Here is a 6,000-nt window from a genome sequence, read left to right on the forward strand (position 1 = left end):
ACAAGTTTAAAACTATAGTAACAATTCTGTACAGTCTTAATATACTTTTCATTTTTCATATATATATATTTATTTCTCTTTTTTTGTTATGCCAGGGGGAAGAATTCACCCTTTTTCTCTTTGCAAATACTTTTTGTTAACTGACTGTAATTGTCAAATATCAAATGTGTATTTAATTTATTAATCCAGGTTGTTCCATCTTAAAGAGAAATAGGCAGGTTGCCTGTGGTTTGTGGCATGAAGCCCACTTCAAAGGGTACGGTTCACTTTCTTCCTTTTACTATTTTTCCTTCCTTCTGTCTTTCCTTATTTCTGTGTTGTTGTTGTTTTAGAGATAGTAGATGTGATTCACTTTTTGTTTCAAAACAAACTGAAAAAAGCTCTGTGTGTGTTGGGCTTTTTAGCTTTCAATTCTACTTCACTTAATGTAATACAACTTTTTCACATCTGCTAAGATATGAAGTCCAGTAGCAGACAGAAAGGAAGAACAGAGCAGTGAATGTTCAGGTGAAAGCTGGGGGAGGTGGAGGGCTTTCCACAAAGCACATCAATCACATGGAAATTGAGTTGTACATTAAGAGAGGAGACCCCTGCTCTCTCATTCCTTGTATTCAGTTCAGCCTGGAGCTCCATCCTGAAACCTCAAATCAAGAGTCCACTTTTCATTCACTTTTCCTTATGTCCAGGGTCATTACTGTGGTCAACACCATCTCTGTAACTGGCTTAAACCCAAGTTTGCTGCTTTTTGACCCGCTCTCCCCAATGACCTCAAATACACCTGACCAAATCACACTTCTGCTTAAAACCCTTTGTTATATTATTATTTGTTGATCATTCAAGTGTCTGACGCATAGTGGTTACTAAATAAATGTGTGGTTTTTACAATAAGATAAAGAGAAAGGAAATGAGAAGTAATGGAGAGATTAGTACATTAACTTACACAATGAATATTTGAACTCCCACTATGTGTCCAGCACTGTGCTTGCTGTTCACAAGAGTGAACACAATATATGTAGGGCTCCTGTTGAGGGGGGGCAGGGGCTTGGTTCTCACTCATTCCACCAAAACAAGTACACAGCTAAAATGCCCAGCCCCTGACTATGGATCAGGTATTATACTAAGTGTTCTACTGAAGTAATTTCCTTTGGTTTTCACAATCAGCCACAATGAGCTAGGCACTCTTACTATGACCATTTTGTTCAGGAGAAAACTGGGGCATCAAAAGATACAGTAATAAGAGGTAGAGCTAGGATTAGAAACTTGACACAGCAGAACTCTTTTCCTAACTCAAACCCATAGCGTACAGTCATCACCTGGTTCATTACAACACACCTACAATTTCTGCAGTGATATGCTCTCCAGCAGAGGAAATCAGCCAGGGTCTGACTGCAGAGAACTGAATTCCAGAGCTGGGCATGGGTACGGTCAGCACTGGATTTTTGGAAGCCTCCAGAATTCCTGGTACATCGTAAGAAATGGGATTCATTTCTGTACCCCTTAGCTCTCTGCCTAAATCATGTTGACCAAATTTGTTCTTAGTCCAGGATTTTCAGCTCAAGAATTTACCCAACTACCTATTTTGCATTTTTTTAATCTTTAAGATTCTGGTTTTAATAACTTACTGTATTTGTATTCTTAGAAATTTTGTCTATTAATCATTTTCACATTTCTAAAATGTTTTAATAGTCATTATCCTTAATACTTTTTATTTATTATTACTCTTTTTTATGATCTTTTAATTAAACTTTTAAAGATGGTTTTACTTTCCACTTCATTTTTCTAAGTTTGCTTCCTCTTTTATTCCTCTCTACCATGTCCCCCACTTCATTTAATTTTATTTTATTAGTAAAGGTGATGAATTAAACGTGGTTATGCCTTTTTAAGACTTTAAGATCAACTCTTGCACAAATCAGGGAAAAAGGCCTAGTGGAGCATGAATCCCAGGACATGTTTCTGGAGATGGTTTCCGCCCAGCCACTTCAAGAAGGCGAAGAGTGTGTGGGCAGAGCTGGGCGGAGCTGGGCAGGGCTCTGTGTGTGGGGTAGGGTGTGAGTCTTGAGTCCTGAGCGGGTGTATCAGGAAGCCAGGCTCTTGTCTCAGCTCCTTCACTAACTGCCCTTGTGACCTTTGGCAGACCCCTTTCTCTGCTCTTCTCAGCAGTAGCAGGAAGGGGCTGAAATAAATCATTTCCAAATGGGCCTTTCCAGCTTTGTTATTGTGTGTGCCCTATGATTCAGATGGTAGGGGATTAGCAAAACAAAGCCAAGCATTTTGATGGAGCCCTATTAAAGTGGCATATCAAATTATCAAAACGCTGCTTTTTATTACTTAATAATGTTCTCAAAAGAAATCCTTGATGTATCCCTGACCCTATGCCTAAAGCTTGCCCTCTTCCTCAGCCTGTGAACCCCATCAAAGAATCCCTGGCAAAATGGTAATGTGAAAGTAGCATGAGCCCTTCGCAGAATGCCAAGGTTTCCAGTTCTACGGAACTGGCTTTGGATTCTGGACACAATGGCTCACTTAGCCTTTGGATATGTGGTCTTGGGAATGAGACTTTTCAGTCTTGGTTTCCACCTTTGTAAATTATAGTCTTGACACTGAAGACATTAAGCTTAGAAATAAAATGTGTAAAGAGCCCATGCGTGCTTCATCACATCTAGAAAGGAAATAAAGCTTAAGGTAGTTTAATGGTCCCAAAAGGGCTTCCTAAAAGAAAATCATCTGTGTTTCACTAGAAAGTTTTAGAATCATGGTTTCTAGGTTAGGAGAGTCTTGGGTTTCAGAAGGGCTGATGGCCGCATAGACGGGGAAGAGATCAAGGGCTTAAGTGAGAAGGAAAAGCAGAGATCAGACCATCAGACAGTCTGAACATGAACATGTACTAAACAACTTATCAGATGCGCAGGAAGTTGGAAATGTTTGTGAAAAACAAGCCCTCACGTCTCCCTCACTCCTATCCCCAGAATAGAGCCCTTGCTTCTGAGTCAGAGCTGAAATCAGCATTTAGAAGTGTTATTGCTCCCGGGGGGCAAGTCCTGGTATGATACAGCAACAGTACTCTTGAGCTCTGTGGCATCCTGACCTCGTCTGGCTTAGAGGAGTCTCAGTGAGATTCATGTGTGGCTTTGTGTCATGACCAAATTGGCTAAAAGGCCCAGAGATGAAACATACATTCCTCCGGCAGGAAGTTTTGGAACATTTGGTGAACTTCTTAAGAAATAAGATAATCCTGTTGGGTTGTCTAGTTGCTAAATTCCTGAGGCAAAGTAAGTAAGCAATGAGAGTACTGGGCTATGCATGTGAGGAGAGGGTGGGCTGAAGCTGGCTGGATGATGATGACGATGGTGGTGATGATGACTTCTCGAGAACCACAAAGAGAAAAGAATGCATTCAGGTTCTAGAAAACTGTCCATTTTCTCAATTTTGGTATGGCCCTCTACCCCCAAGATAAATGTCCTCTACATGGACATTTATCTCACTTTGAATTTTTATTCACTTGGAAAAAATAAATGGGCACCCATGAGATATTACAAGCTATTGTAAATGTTCAGGATACCAAATCAAGTAAGACACGACCATTCCCAATTGAGTTGACAGTCTTATGGTGGTAAAAAACCCGTGTGTGGGCAGCCCATAGTACAATCCAATTCGGTGAGTGCCGTTACAGAAAATTGAGCAAAGTACTGCAGATCACAAAGGGCAGATCAGCCAACTCACAAAAAGTCCAGAGAAGTCTTCATAGAAGAGGTAATATATTTCAGCTGGTTTCTTATAATAAAGATAACTCAGAAAATGAGAAGGGGAGAGATTTTAGATGCAAAGCTTGTACAAAGAAGGCACAGGGTCAGAAATCGATGTGGCATAGAGCCTAACATGGGCTGGGATTTGACAAGAAGGGCTCGATGGCAGGAACTTAAGCTACAGGATAGAATGACAGATGGGAGTCAGTCTAGGAAGGCACTTGGATGATAGCCTTCAGGCTAAACTAGAGAGTTTGGATTTTATCTGTGAATTCCAGGAAGGCCAGGAAGAGTTTTTGTTGTTTTGTTTGTTTTTCTTTATTAATGTGGGATGGAACATAGTGGTTTTGTTTTTACTAATACACATTCAACAGATGAAAGATGTCTAATCAGTTGCACTCAGGAGACTCTGGAACAAGACCGTTTCACTAGTCATTATATCTCTTGAAGTTAATGGTCTTAGAAGAAGGGGTATATTCCTAGGTATCTTATAGTTTTGGGTACAATTGTAAATGGGATTGACTCCTTAATTTGTCTTTCTTCAGTCTTGTTGTTGGTGTACAGAAATGCAACTGATTTCTGTGCATTGATTTTATATCCTGACACTTTACTGAATTCCTGTACAAGTTCTAGCAGTTTTGGAGTGGAGTCTTTTGGGTTTTCCACATATAGTATCATATCATCTGCGAAGAGTGATAGTTTGACTTCTTCTTTACCAATTTGGATGCCTTTAATTTCTTTTTGTTGTCTGATTGCTGAGGCTAGGACTTCTAGTACTATGTTGAATAGCAGTGGTGATAATGGACATCCCTGCCGTGTTCCTGACCTTAACGGAAAAGCTTTCAGTTTTTCTCCATTGAGAATGATATTTGCGGTGGGTTTTTCATAGATGGCTTTGATAATATTGAGGTATGTGCCCTCTATCCCCACACTTTGAAGAGTTTTGATCAGGAAGGGATGCTGTACTTTGTCAAATGCTTTTTCAGCATCTATTGAGAGTATCATATGGTTCTTGTTCTTTCTTTTATTAATGTGTTCTATCACATTGATTGATTTGCGGATGTTGAACCAACCCTGCAGCCCTGGAATAAATCCCACTTGATCGTGGTGAATAATCCTTTTAATGTACTGTTGAATCCTATTGGCTAGTATTTTGGCGAGAATTTTTGCATCTGTGTTCATAAGAATCTATACACAGAAAATTATAAAGTACTCATGAAAGAAATTGAGGAAGACACCAAAAAATGGAAAAATGTTCCATGCTCCTGGATTGGAAGAATAAATATTGTGAAAATGTCTATGCTACCTAAAGCAATCTACACATTTAATGCAATCCCTATCAAAATACCATCCATTTTTTTCAAAGAAATGGAACAAATAATCCTAAAATTTATATGGAACCAGAAAAGACCTCGAATAGCCAAAGGAATATTGAAGAACAAAGCCAAAGTTGGTGGCATCACAATTCCGGACTTCAAGCTCTATTACAAAGCTGTCATCATCAAGACAGCATGGTACTGGCACAAAAACAGACACATAGATGAGTGGAACAGAATAGAGAGCCCAGAAATCGATCCTCAACTCTATGGTCAACTAATCTTCAACAAAGCAGGAAAGAATGTCCAATGGAAAAAAGACAGCCTCTTCAATAAATGGTGCTGGGAAAATTGGACAGCCACATGCAGAAAAATGAAATTGGACCACTTCCTTACACCACACACGAAAATAGACTCCAAATGGATGAAGGACCTCAATGTGAGAAAGGAATCCATCAAAATCCTTGAGGAGAATGCAGGCAGCAACCTCTTCGACCTCAGCCGTAGCAACATCTTCCTAGGAACAACGGCAAAGGCAAGGGAAGCAAGGGCAAAAATGAACTATTGGGATTTCATCAAGATCAAAAGCTTTTGCACAGCAAAGGAAACAGTTCACAAAACCAAAAGACAACTGACAGAATGGGAGAAGATATTTGCAAACGACATATCAGATAAAGGGCTAGTATCCAAAATCTATAAGGAACTTAGCAAACTCAACACCCAAAGAACAAACAATCCAATCAAGAAATGGGCAGAGGACATGAACAGACATTTCTGCAAAGAAGACATCCAGATGGCCAACAGACACATGAAAAAGTGCTCCACGTCACTCAGCATCAGGGAAATACAAATCAAAACCACAATGAGATATCACCTCGCACCAGTCAGAATGGCTAAAATTAACAAGTCAGGAAATGACAGATGCTGGCGAGGATGTGGAG

Source organism: Meles meles, chromosome 8 (assembly GCF_922984935.1).
Source record: "Meles meles chromosome 8, mMelMel3.1 paternal haplotype, whole genome shotgun sequence".
NCBI classification, from domain to species: domain Eukaryota; kingdom Metazoa; phylum Chordata; class Mammalia; order Carnivora; family Mustelidae; genus Meles; species Meles meles.